This window comes from Dermacentor silvarum, unplaced genomic scaffold, assembly GCF_013339745.2.
Source record: "Dermacentor silvarum isolate Dsil-2018 unplaced genomic scaffold, BIME_Dsil_1.4 Seq705, whole genome shotgun sequence".
NCBI classification, from domain to species: Eukaryota; Metazoa; Arthropoda; class Arachnida; order Ixodida; family Ixodidae; genus Dermacentor; species Dermacentor silvarum.
Window position 1 is genome coordinate 41,581 of NW_023606655.1, and position 13,589 is coordinate 55,169.

At 48.2% G+C, this 13,589-nt stretch overlaps 1 pseudogene; it reads left to right on the plus strand.

Annotated features, from left to right (window-relative positions):
- LOC119435442 (G-protein coupled receptor-associated protein LMBRD2-like) overlaps positions 1–13,589 on the plus strand; it is a 60,834-nt pseudogene that overhangs the window by 35,970 nt on the left and 11,275 nt on the right.

A 13,589-nucleotide genomic window follows, 5' to 3' on the forward strand; every position in this document is an offset into this window, starting at 1 on the left:
TGACTGCACTTCGCCATACAACACCTGGAAAGCCGCATCGCTGCTACGAATATCTTCTTTATCACGACAACCTAGCTATCAACAGGAACGACTCACCAACACTCGAGCACTATGCCAAGTGCATCGAGCCGTGATACTCTCAAATATTCCTTTTTTCCATCTGCCATAGAACTCTAGAATAAGCTACCATGTGAGATCACAGGGTGAGGCCTTCGCCTGCAGTGGACATAAATATAGGCTGCTGCTGATGATGATGAGTGCATGGGTCTATTATCAACGGTCGCATCACCACTAAACTTCAAGAATCATTTTGTTAAACACAACTGATAAAATGTTGTCACTCCCGAGCTGCTTTTTCAGTGATCTAACCTTTTATAAATGCCTTGCTTAACATGGGTTGTTCCTGATGAACATGTGGCCCATGTATGTGAACACGTGTACTCGTTACTATAAGCATGTACTCTATGTACAGTAAAATCTTGGTGATACGAATCTCGCCGGGTCGCTTGAAATATTCGTAACACTCGAAATTCGTGTCATCAAAACATACACAATACAAAGAAAAATGAATTTATTTTTACCAGGAAAGATTTCTAATAGTGGAATCCCATTGATACCTTCCTCGCTGCTGCGTTTTCCCGGCTGCTACGTTGCGTTTTCGCGGTCCCGACCTAAATCTCATTGACTTCCATGTATAGTCGAATCGTGATAATTTCAACTCGAAGGGGCCCAAAAATTTGTTCGAATTAAAAGGACCTATTTTTGAAATATTAGCACGACGTACGAACGGTGCGATTCGTGAAATATCGCGGCGCGCAAGCACACATCGAGCGAGGGCCACGAAACTGCCCGCGTCGGCCGACGCTCGCTTCGCGATAACGGCAGAAAATGAACTTCAGGGAGCGGGCGGCGCAGGCACGGCGAGAGAGAGATTGTGGTTGTGAAGAGGCAGAGGCGACACGGCGACGGCGCACGCGGGGACCGTCGCAGGTGAGGGAGGAGGGCAGGGAAGCGGATTTGGCCTTGGCAACTCTGTTGCTTCGGTGGCTCCCCTTGCCCTTCCTCTCTAAAGCCCCTTTATTCCTCTCAACACCCTTGTAGCCCCCTCACCTTCGACTGTCTCCGTGCGCGCTCGCCGCTCCCCCGGCCTGGCGCCAGCTTGCTCCCTGAAGTTTCGTTTTCTGCCATTGAAGCGAGCATTGGCCGGACTGAGCCTCCGCCGTTGCTTCCCTCTGCGCTGCAGACCCAGCGGTGCCGGAGATGTTGGCACTTACACGCGTGTTCCGGTGCCACGCAGAAATGGCGACCTTGCCGTGACGCCGCGGTACTTTTTTTTTATTGCGATAGCAATTACATGGACACTCAAAGAGGATTTCTGGCATCGCCGTCGCCGTGAGGTTCCGTATGACGTCAACGGCGATGAAATCGTTGCCGCACGCCGGACGCTGTATGTGCGAGTGAAAGGAAACGAGGGACGCGCGCTTGCATGGGGAGCGAACGTGTTCTGCGCCGTGCTCCCGAAGGGCTGCAGAATTAAACGTCTCTTTCCTCCTTTACAATCACATATATAGAACAAACGCGACTTTTGAGCCCAAGGCCGGGGGGGCGGGGACAGGCGACATTTAGCTGCGGCACCAAATGCGTATTTATTTAAAAATGTTGTGAGGCGAGAAGGTGGTAAAGACTTCCAATGCTGCTCGACGAGTTTCCCGTTCTGATCTTGTTGGAAACCTCCGAGCCGCCCCAGAGGCCCTGGCAACACTCACCAATGTTGCGCGCATTCGGTGTGAACGCGGGCAAAACGGCGATGGCGTCGACACCAGTTCTGCGCGTTGCTGGTGTTGCTGCATGTCCAATTTTATACAGCTGATAAAACTACTATCCTTACTCCGTATAGCTCTCTACTAAGTTGCTATCGCAATTGATGCTTCGCCTTTCGGGTGAAACTGCGACATTTTTTTTCTCGGCGCGGCGTTGAGGGGTCTCGCCTAGGCTTTTGCTCTATGGCGGTGTCGGAGCAATGCCGGTCGGAGGCGCCACCATTAACCATCGCAAATGCTTTCACATTCGAATTACCGGGCGTTCCCGTGATACTTTGCCAATCTATAATGTTCCTGCATGTTACGTTGCGTTTCAATGTGGCGGTCACGTAAGTTTAGCGGTGCAGCCAGCTTGTACATTGCAACAAGCGACTGATGAGTTGCAACAAGCGACCGGCACGTTGCAGATACGACGCACCCGTGCGGGTGCCATATCCTGAAAGCGATCTGCAACGTGCGCATACTGCGCGCCCGCGCAGACCTTATCGTGAAAATGATCTGCGATGTTGACAAAGTACGCCTAGTGCCAGTAGCTTCGTATGCGCTGTGCCTTCGACGTTTAGTTCGCGTTGAAGCGAGACAGCGCAAAGGTCAATTCGCTTGCTGCTGCTGCGTTTTCGTTGCTTCACCTTTCGGGCGAAACTGCGGCTTTTGTTTCTCTGTTTTTTTTTCGCGGTCCCTTGAAAAACATATCAACGGGACGTTTTCTTCTTGCCCAAATCGTTAACGATAGCCTTCTGAAAGGCATATAAGTGCGCTCACGTGATCTTGGGAATGTTTTCGGGCGCCACTGAATGCCTGAGCACGTCGGGGCAGGGAGCATTTTGACCGTCGGGACTGCGCCTCGGTCGCCGTTGCAGCAGCGGTCCTCGTCTACTTTCTCGCTAAGCATCGGCTAGGCTGTGATGTGGTCCGGTCTGCTCGACGTAGGGACCAATGAGAGATTGCGCAGCCGCGTGACGTAGTCGGTTGCTTGGCGACTATGGATCCTGCCCAGATCCCGCTGTGCTGGCTTGTCTGTGCCGTCGCCTCGCTGGCTCGGCCGCCGCCGCTGTTGCTCATGCGTTCATTCGGAACAGCCGATTTTTTTCGTATTGTGAGCAATGTATTTCGACCGGGGAATGTCACGAATTCGTATCACACTGAAATTCGTACCAGCTGGGTTCGTATCACCGGGGTTTTACTGTATATATGCTTTTCAATATAAAAAGGCGCTCTCTCCTTTTATCAAAAGCTGTTAGGTTGACACTATTAACAGTGTGAGTGTAGCGAGTCTTTCATTTTATATGTTTTCATATGTTTTGTTTGACGTTCTTTGCCTGTATTATACGTACCCACTCCTGTATGAGCCTGTGTAAGGTTGCAGTATGTAATAATAAAAAATAAGAAAATCGGTGACTGCGCAACACGTGTGTGGTCGCAGTGTTGCCTGCAGACGTAGATAGTGTGCATGATTAAAGCGGCTTGATAAATCAAACTTGACGTTATCTGTACATCAGTGACTGGGGTGACCGCCTAAAAGTCCAAATAATTGGAAGTTCAATATATCCAGATTCGCCAGAAAAGAAGTGACTTTATTTCACGAGTGGCTAAAGAAGTGCCGTATTGTCGGATGACCACTTTCGGGGATACTATGGGGATACGTTTACTTTTGCGGGATATTGCATGACTAGCGTCAGGCCCATTGCTGTCTATGAGCAACTGTACTGCCAGTCACGTGAAACGTCGCAAATTAGAAAGTATTCCCAGAAGGGATCGTCCAAAAATAAAGCCGTAGTTTGTCAACACATTGCTGAGAGCACGTGCCTACGATCTGGTCAGTCCATATCTCTACACTTCCGTGCTGTCGCTGCAGATAGACGAAAGTACAATCAATGCATGCCCTTGACAACGTAAGAGGACCACAATTTTTTAGCAGTGCGCGCCTCGTCGCTCTGCCTGCGTTGTCAACGGCCAGCCGTGAACAGTGGATGATAAGGGCGGCATATAGAATCGAGCGGAATGCATGGCTACAATGTCGTGGCCAGAATCAACCACACTATGATTGCCGAATGACGGCGGGGTCTCTTTAGCAACAGTCATTGTCCTCGTCGGCGTAGGCATCGAGGGTGGAGTCGGCACAGCTTAAACAACTTCAAGTCGCCAGGACCGTGTCACTATTTAACACGTGAATGAACAAACGCTGGACATGCGAAACCAATACTGCAGGACTCGAGAATGGCTTGCCAGGGTTCACTTGTTCTACAGTGCTGTTGGTGCTGGATTAATCGGGTTCGCTAGTTTTGGTTTCAAGGGGGTATCGGCCACATGGCCCACGACCATGCCGTGGTGATGCCAGCGACATATCAAAGCCAGAATATCGCTAAATGTATTCAGCCATTTGCAGCACACACATCTTGTCACCGTCATTCTTGCAACTTACTCCCCTATTCGTCTTGCACAAACATTTTTAAACATTCATTTTTTCCACGCACAATCCAGGAATAGAATGCCTTGCCTGCCAGTGTCTTCTTATCAGATACTGTCACTGCATTTGAGCGTGCTCTGTCTGCTCTTTGTTTGGGCAGTGATAAAGTCGTATTGTGTATGATTGTTTTCACTGAATTTGAATCCCACCTGCTTGGCCTTATTGAAGGCCTCAGTATACCTGTAAATAAATAAATAAATTTCCGCTCAACTCGGCGGTCGAACTAGCACGCAGTCGTCCAGACGTAGTCCAAAGTATTGAACGGCATGCCTTATGGTGTCCGAAATTTTGGTCGTACTTATACATTAAATTTATGGGCCAGTGAAGGTGCCTCGAAATAGTCCGAATAATCGAGCTTGTCCGAATAACCGGTCGGCGCCAGTCGGGAATCGGCCAGTTGCTGAGCAGAGGCTTTGCAAGGAAAAGCAATGTACCAGGGGCTCATCAAAACGGGCCTGCCTCAGAAGAGCATTGATGACTGTTGGGAACTGGCCTTGGTGAAAGCATGGCCATGCTGGCAGCTGTCGGTATAAAATTCATAAGATGTAAAAGGCATCGTCTGAGCAGCGTCACTCAAATTGAAATAAACTATTTACAGCAGGCTGTGTGAACAGGTTTGTTGCCTTTGTTTAAAGGGATACTCAAATTTAGGTCTCTTTTTTTGTATTTAGAGGCAAGAGTAACTTTGCTTTACAGCAAGCAAATACTTTCTGGAATAAAGGTTGTAAATTTTAAGGGTGTGAAATAGCCTAGGACGGGTCCAACAGTGCTCCAAGGTGCTCCGAAATCTGCATTTGGGCACTCCAAAAATTGTTTCAAATCTCAGTTTGTCAGTGGAAAACGTAGTGCAGCAATTCATCTATGAGTTGCACCTGCTCATCAAAACTGATCATATGTGGTGCTCATTGGCTGTCACTGAAAATTCCACTTGAATCCCTACCAAGTGCTCTAGGTGCAGAATTTGCCATAGCCGACATTGCCTGTCAAGACCATACCATGAAGGCTCATGAGTACGTTTATCGTTATATATTTATTAATTTATACCTCAAGGGTCCCAGAGGGACATTACATGAGGTGTGGGAAATGTTAACATGGTAAATAATTATTCAAAATGTTTTTTTGCCACATACTGTTACTACTATGTTGAATAGGTTGCTGCAAGTCATGACAGACTGCCATGCAGGTCATAGATATCATTTCTTGTTTCAGTGCACATTGTAGCTTTCCTAGTGCATATGCTACACGCGTGTGGTATTGATTGTTTGACCGAGGCGGCGGGCGCCATCACTCGAGAGAAGAAGAGGAAGAACGAGCTGGGCTCGCGCTGTGAACCTAACCGGTCAGCGCTGCAACCGCTGTTGTAAATACAACCTGTAAATAGTTGCCCGTCTTACTGACTCGTTCTTCGCGTAACAATATGTACAGGCATACTTACTAGACGTGTAGTTCTCGCATGCACTCATTTTAAAATTTTTTTTTTTTGTTGCTTGGTGTTTGTGTAGTCATATGAATTCTCATACTGATGTCATAGCATTGTATAATATACTTTGAGGCAAAACTCGTTCATTTTCTTTCTGTTATTACCTGTATTTCTGTTTATTACCCTGCAAAAATGCCTTTGTGGTGCTGCAGGTTTCTATAATAAATAACTCAATAACTCAACACCTCTGTTGGCACAGTTGTGTAAAAACACAATCACCAGAAGTTTACGCGAGAGCCCCTTTGACAAGCATGGGCACTTTGTTCTTGCACATGTGGCCGTGCTTGTAGACAGCTGTCATCCCCAGCCAGATCCTATAGATTTCACAGCTGTGTTGGTGCCAGCCTTTCACATGCTTTGAGGAGTCCACTGCTTTGATTTATTTTGAGTCGAGTTGCTGATGGTCGTGTTGCAGGTTGATCCTGCCACTGATGCAGTCATACTCTACGGCGGGTGAGTTCACCGTGGCTGGCAAACTGCGGCGTGCCCTGATTGAGAATGCCATCTACTATGGTAGCTACCTGCTCATCTTTGGTGTGCTGCTTGTCTACCTTGCTCTGCAGCCGGGCATGAACCTGGATGCGTGAGTAGTCTGTCGTGTCGTGAAGGCTTTTTAAAAGGGACGGTGGTGTGGCCAGGGCCAAGCTGAAGGTGGTGTGGTGAGCGCCAGCAACACGTGGGGCCTGTTCCTGCTGGTGCTGCTGCTGGGCCATGGCCTGGTGGAGGTGCCGCGGGGCCTCTGGCAACGGGCCCAGCCTGGGCACACCCTGTGCCACACCTACTTCCGGGCGGCCAAGCTCAGCCTCGAACGGGCCGAGGCACAGGAGCGCCTCGACGACCTCCTGCAGGTCGGCACTCGTGTAGGATGCAACTACCTGTGCTTAGTTCTAGGCCCCTACCTGTGCTTTACATGTTTGTCTCACGCTAGTCAGCTTGCCCAGCTATCCCAAGTACCACCATGATTATTGCACCATACTGCATGAGAACTGAAACCTAGGCATGTTGGTATGCATTAATTGCCAGAACAGCAGAGATAAAAATACAGACCTCTGCTTTCTCTGGCCCTTGTTTGTAGGGCCCCTGCTGTGAAGATAGTGTACCACCTTGCAACATACGCACATGCCTGCTTAAAGGGGTCCTGAAACACTTGTAATCATAGAATTACATCACGATTAAATTACGTCACCTCACGAATCATGCCCTGAAAATTTTTTCGGATCCTTTAAGCACAGGCGAAGTTAGACGTACAGTCAACATTTGATTTTTCAGACTTCCTGGGGATCGCGAAAACTTCCAAAAAAATGAATGCATGCCTTTTACTGTCCCAAGGGCTCAAATTGCCACCAGCACGTTCAAAATAGCTCTGAAGGCCTGCTGGTACATTTATTAGGTGTATTGGTGCCCGTATTGTGACAGGAAATGGCGGGTACACGCGTGTACATTTGCGTGTACAAATGTACAACGAATACATTTTGTGTCCCGTGACAGTTACCCCTTTCCACCTTTGGTATGCTTCATTGCCATACATTGTGTATGCTTCACCGCGTAACGCTGCAGTATTGCGGCAAAACTGACTGTTGGGAACTGGCATTATGCAATGCACCGTTATTTCCGCGCTTTGAAGCCATTGGCGAGGATTACAAAGGCGGAGTTGGCACCATTGTGGACAGCGGCACCTATGCATATATCGTTAGTAACGCGAAATCTTGTGAAAGAAAGTATCCCCAAAAGGTGATGATCCAAGAATATGACCACCTCTTTCGGCCACTTTTGGATTAAGTTGCACTCATTCTCTGCCGAATCCAATATATTGGACTTTTAGGTGATCCCTGTGGACTGTGCATTATCAGTCAGCGACTGTAAATTCGTTTATTGTGATAGCAATTATATGGACACTCCAGGAGCATTTTTGCCGCCGGCGTCGCCATCACCGTGATCTTCCGTGTAAAAGTCCAAGGACGGGATAACACCGTGGTCGCCTGCTGTATGTGTGAGTGAAAGCGTGCAAGAGGAGCTGGCCGCAAGGGAGTGGGAAGGAAGCTTCCGTCGCGTGCTAGGTTCCGCGGGAGGGGTGGCGCTGTACTCCCGTAGCAACTGCTTTTCTGTGGCCGCGCATGCCCTAGATCTTGAAAGCGAGCTGTGTTGAGGGCGGAGTCTTTGACGGCTCATACATTTGTGCATGCTACGTTCTGCCACTCAGTTTGCGTTGAAGCAATAGACAGCACAAAGGTCACTTTGCTTGCTGCTGCACGGCGGAGTCTATGTGTGCCATCGACTCATACCTTTGTGCACGCTGTGATCTCACTTTGCATTGAACCGATACATGGCACGAAGGTCACTACGATCACTGCTGCAGCCGCGCTACCTCACACCAGCGTTTGACAGTGACTGTTTGCGCTCATCTAGTGTGATGTGTTCATGCTTGCCAGTGTGCGCTGACACTGTGCTTGCTAATTTAGTTAGTATGCCTATGTGTACATGTTTACACAGACGATAAAACTACTATCTTTACTTTGTATAGCTGTCTATTAAATTGCTATCGCAATCAATGATTCGCCTTTCCGGTGAAACTGCAACTTTCTTAGACTGGGCCATGCATAGTGTCTTTGTTTAACAGCACAAAGAACAGATTTTCGGCACTGGCCGGTGGCATGCGGCGTCAACGCTCAATGCAGTTATTGACGGCTCTCAACCCAAGAGACTTTCGGCTTCAACATATTTCAAGTGTGGAGCAATGTGGCCAGATTGCTAATGGCCCCGAACTTAGCTGGCCAGGTTTGCAAAATGTTGCGGTAATAGAACAATTGTTTTTACTTCATAACGACTTCTTGTAGTTTTAAAACTTGATAAAAATTGTCTGCAGCTCTAGGGCAAATATACAGCTGGTTGTCTGTGCTGAAACACGTAGCACCAGTGCATCACCACCAGCAGCCGGGCTCGCTAGTGTGCACTTCTTGCGTGTCCCTGTCTGGAAATGAACCGTACAAAGCTGCACCATTTGCCATGGCCGGAGCACAAGCGAGCGATTGGCTGCTTGGGACGAGGCACTCGCAATGCCGGAAACTCGCTTTATAAGTGGCCTCCGAGCTCGCTCACATGGCGTGTCGTGCTGTCTAGGAGGCCATAGTTTGTTTGCCTCTTGCTTCTACCGCCACTTCTGCCATTGGTGCTGCAGTCTGGCATGCTCGGTCTTAGGGTGCCGAGCGAGTGCGAACCGGCGGCGCATTGTTCTCAATGCCACGGCCGCCGCCGTGTGACGCCGGTTGGTGCCGACGTCAAAAATTTCTTCCTTGTGGTTTGGCCTTAATAGCATGTTCGTGCAATACATTTCCAGAGTATTATGTGTTTTTTTTTCTTGTGGTCCTGTAGAAAACATATTAGAGGGGTTCTACTGTATAACAAGTTTCGTTTCTAATGTAAGTCTAGGCTGACCATGTCGTCCTTTAAATTCTTGTCTTGGAGAAGAGGAAAACGAGGAACGCGAGTGTGTTCCACACATGGAACTCGCGTTCCATGTGTGGAACGCGAGTGTTATATACGGTGATCGTTGGCAGGCAACTAGTGCCACCTAGTAGCGGCTTGCGGAAATTAATCGGCATGTGGGTATGCGCATGACGCTTAGTCTTTTTTACAATTTTCGCAATCTAAAGTGGGGGTGCAAGCCTACACAAGTATGAACCTCGTTTTTCACATATTGCTGTAAACTCCAGTGTGCTTAGCCAGTAGGACATTATACGCAAATGAAAGCAAGAACACAGGGGGTTGCGGAAGTCATTTTTTATGCCGATTCAAGTATACTAATTGTTGTGATGTCTGATTGGATGTCACTACTAGAAACACGAGGGACAAGACTGATGCATGCCTGGGTGAATGCATTCTTCCGTTCAAATTGTGCATTTAAACCAACAAGTTCTATTATAGACCAATAGGCTGAATTTGAAGGAGTCCAATCTCATGTATTATTTTTCAAAAGCCAGGATTAAACTGTAGCAGATAGCAACACCACAGCTGTGAGGCACATACTCCCTTTATAAGTTTGCACTGACTTGGATAAAAATGATAGCTAGACCAGAATCAAAAGGCATCTCATATGTACCAGCCATTCCTAAAATTCTCTGCTCTAGGCATTGTTTTTAAATGCATTTTTCTGTTTGCTCTTCTTGTAGCGTGTGCTTAGATTGTGGGTAAGTATTTGCTCTCCTCACACAAATCAATCACCTAGTGTCATGTCAGAGTGGAATAATTTATCAGACATTCAATGAGCAAAACCTTCACAAGTTTAAACAGTTGCTTACTGATCATCTCAAAATGTGAGCTTTACACACATTCGACTTTTGGTAAGTCTACTCTGGGTAATTAGCTTATTAAGTTAATTGTGTCCCAGCTGGCACCCATACATTTCTGTTAGGCAAAACTTTCGTTATTTCTTTCCTAAAATTGGCTCTTGCCAAATAATTCGAACTTCACGAGTTGATACAAATGTATCTGACACCAGTAGCATAGTGACTGGTGCCAGAAAGGGACAAAATGCGTCGAACATATGTCATCTCGCACCAAAAACACGCAGTTTTATTCTGGCCTAGGAAGATATTGAACTGAGATATTGGCTTGTGCAAGCAATTCCTCATTATAATGAAATTGCTTTACTCAAAATATCGCTTCATTCGAAATTTATTCCAGTCCCGACCCAAACGCATGCATATTAAGCCGCATTACTCAAAGAGAACGAAGAGCTTGACCCATTTAGGTGTGAACTGGCGAGCGGAGGCATCGCCGCCGCCGAGCAGCGGCGACCCTTTTGCGCATGCAGTGGCAAATTAATACAGTCGACAAATTAGTCTCATGCAGGCACAGAACAGGCCACAGAAGTACCAAACCCGCGACCAATGACTGCCAAGTAACGGGTACCATGCGAGTGCCGATTGCTCCCAGCTGTTTACTGTGGAGTGAACGGAAGCTGTCAAATTTCATGGGGCAGCGCACCCGAACTGTTAATCTCTGTTGCAGTCGCATCGATGGTGTCCCCCGTGATAGAATCCACACGAACATAAAGCTTTCCTGATGCTTTGCGATGCCAGAAAACGGGCAGTCCCTCGGATGCCGAAAATGGCTAAAAGACTGCGGGTAGACTTGCGCTGAAGCATTCCATGGGGTGTGCTTAATGAGCAAAGCTTTACTGCTTTAAAGAGTGCTTCTGGCACTGAAACGTGCCGAAAAGCACAAAAGAAGTGTCCTTCCGACTACAAGTGCCCTGTTTGACACGAGGCTACCGTTAACAAATCGGGAAGACGACTTTGGGAAGCTGGTCTAGAAATTCGCTCGCTGCGCGCATAATCGGCCTGCATCGCAGTAAAACCGTCCCTACCTTCGTTGCACTTTTGACAGTGCAAATCGACTGATAACTTGCCGAAAACACGAAAAATCCGAGCGTTCCCAGCGGCGAGTCAGGCTGTCAACGTGTCGGGTCAACGCAAGCTGGTGTTTCCCCGGCGACTTTCTTGAGCCGATCGTGCTCGATTTGTGCCATCCGACTTTAGACAAACGGTCTAAATGCGTGGTAGGGTCGTTGACTTTTGTTCCTAGACATTTGTCAATGACGCGGCCGCGACGGAACGCGAACATCAACACTCGAACCTTAGAATTAGCGCAGTGCCGTTGACAACGGTGCGCCGAAAATACGTTTTAAAAACTTGATGGCTGCACACCTCGTGAAAAAATTGCCCAGCGATCATGCAAAGCCCTACTGCAAACCAATTTGGTTTTCACGATCGCACTGCGTACCCACGATGTGCGGCTAATTGTTTTTTGAGCATGACAAACGTGACCTCAGACTTGAGCACTTTCGGCGCTTTCCAGAGCGATACTCTCGTAGTCTTCGGTGACATCCCCCTATAAAAGCAGCCACTGCCTTCCCCTCCTCATTCGCTCTCCAGTCTGTGGCAGTCACTCCTCTCACTCACCTTCATGTCAACTCCTCGCTGCCAGTTTGGACGTTGCTGCTGCTCTTCCGGCCTGCCCTCCCGAGCACAATCTTTCACCAACGGGTCCTTGGTCTCCACGACTGCCTTTCTTCCACTACACGTGAAGCCGATGCCAAGCCCGCCATTGCAACCGCTGCCATCACCAGCGTGCACTGACGAGGAAAGTGAAAGGCCTTGACCACATTTGAAGCTTTCTGTGTCGCCCACCACGTTCAGTCACTTCGGTGCCAATGCTGTGTTATTTGGAGTGCTTCGTTAGGCATGCGTCGCGTGTGCTTTCTTGGTCTACAGTGAGCAAAAGGGTCTGACTTTGGAGCAGCTGCTTATAAAAGAAGTGGAAAAATATGGCCGGCAGAAAACTGACATCGCGAAGGAATTCGGCATACCGCTGTCTACTTTATCAACTGTATTGAAAAAGAAGAAAGCTGTGCTGGATGGCTTTGAAAAGAGCTTGTTGGCGAAAAGAACTAGTGTACAGCGTGCCTAGCCCAGGCAGTATCCAGGCTGGTGAGCTCATCACAGACACTCGAAACGTGTTGGGAGGCACGGCTTTCCGAGCTGGCACTGGGAAGCCAACTGGCGACCCTGGACCAGGCCGGGCGAGCAGCCAGTGGGGCTCTACAAGAGGGCTCCACCCGATATTAACCACACCACTCTTCGTACTATAAAGTTGATTCATCATCATCGGTGAAAAGAAAGAGGAATCGGGATTCGAAGTGGAAGGTGCACTTCTACAGTGGCTGAAGAACGCCAGGAGTGCAAATCTCCCTGTACAAGGACCTGCACTTACTGCAAAAGCCGAAGCTCTCGCCCTCCAAATGGGCCTTAAAGATTTGAAGTGCAGCAATGGCTGGCTTGAGTGATTGCAAGAAACGATGCGGTGTGACCTCGAAGTCGATCGTTGGCGAAAGTGCAGCTGTGAGCACTGTAGACATGTGGCGCCAACATCGGCTCCAAGCTCTACTTGAAAAGTATGAAGACTTCTACAGCCTAGATGTGGCTGCAGTTTTCTACAAGAAGCTACCGAATCGCACTTTCACTGTCGCTGGCGGATAGTCATCTGGAGGAAACCAGAGCAAGGAGCGTGTCACGGTGCTGTTTGGTGCCAATGCAGTAGGCAAGGACAAGCTTCTCCTGTTGATACTGGATCTTCGGTGGCACGGGCGAGGCTTTTATTTTATTTTATTTTTTGATGCCTCACCATAATTTTTGTTGATACTGGAGGGCTTAGTTTATTGTTTTAATTATTTAATTTAATTTTTAATGTCCAAGACAATCTTTATGTTGATACTGGGGAAGGCGGAGAAGCCGTAGTGCTTCCGAAATGCAACTGTTCCCAAGGAATGCATCTGCAGAAGTAGCAATCGAGCATGGATGACTTCTACTATTTTTGAAGACTACGTGCACCTTCTGGATAGACGGTTCGACGCAAAGAATCAGCAAGTGCTTTTCATAATTGACAATTGTCAATTATGGCGATCGCTGTGGAATTTTTGCCTGCAAACACAATCGCGGTACTGCAACCGATGGATCAGGGCATCATTGAGAAGCTGTACCGCAAAGCAGTGCATGGTCACGGCGTATGATGCTAGTGAGAGGTACAACATTGATTTACTTGGTGCGACCTATTTGCTGAACTTTTCACGGAAAGAATCGCACCTTGGAAGGTCACCAACTGCTTTGTGCACGTTGGCCTTTCCCGCACCCTGATGTCGTCAGCGACCTGATGATGACCCGCCTGACGATGACGGCTTGCAGCGATCTGTATGAGGCTGTTGATAAAATTGCTGGCTAAGAGGTAGAAGGCAACTTGGAGACATTTGTGTAGGCTGATGCTGTTG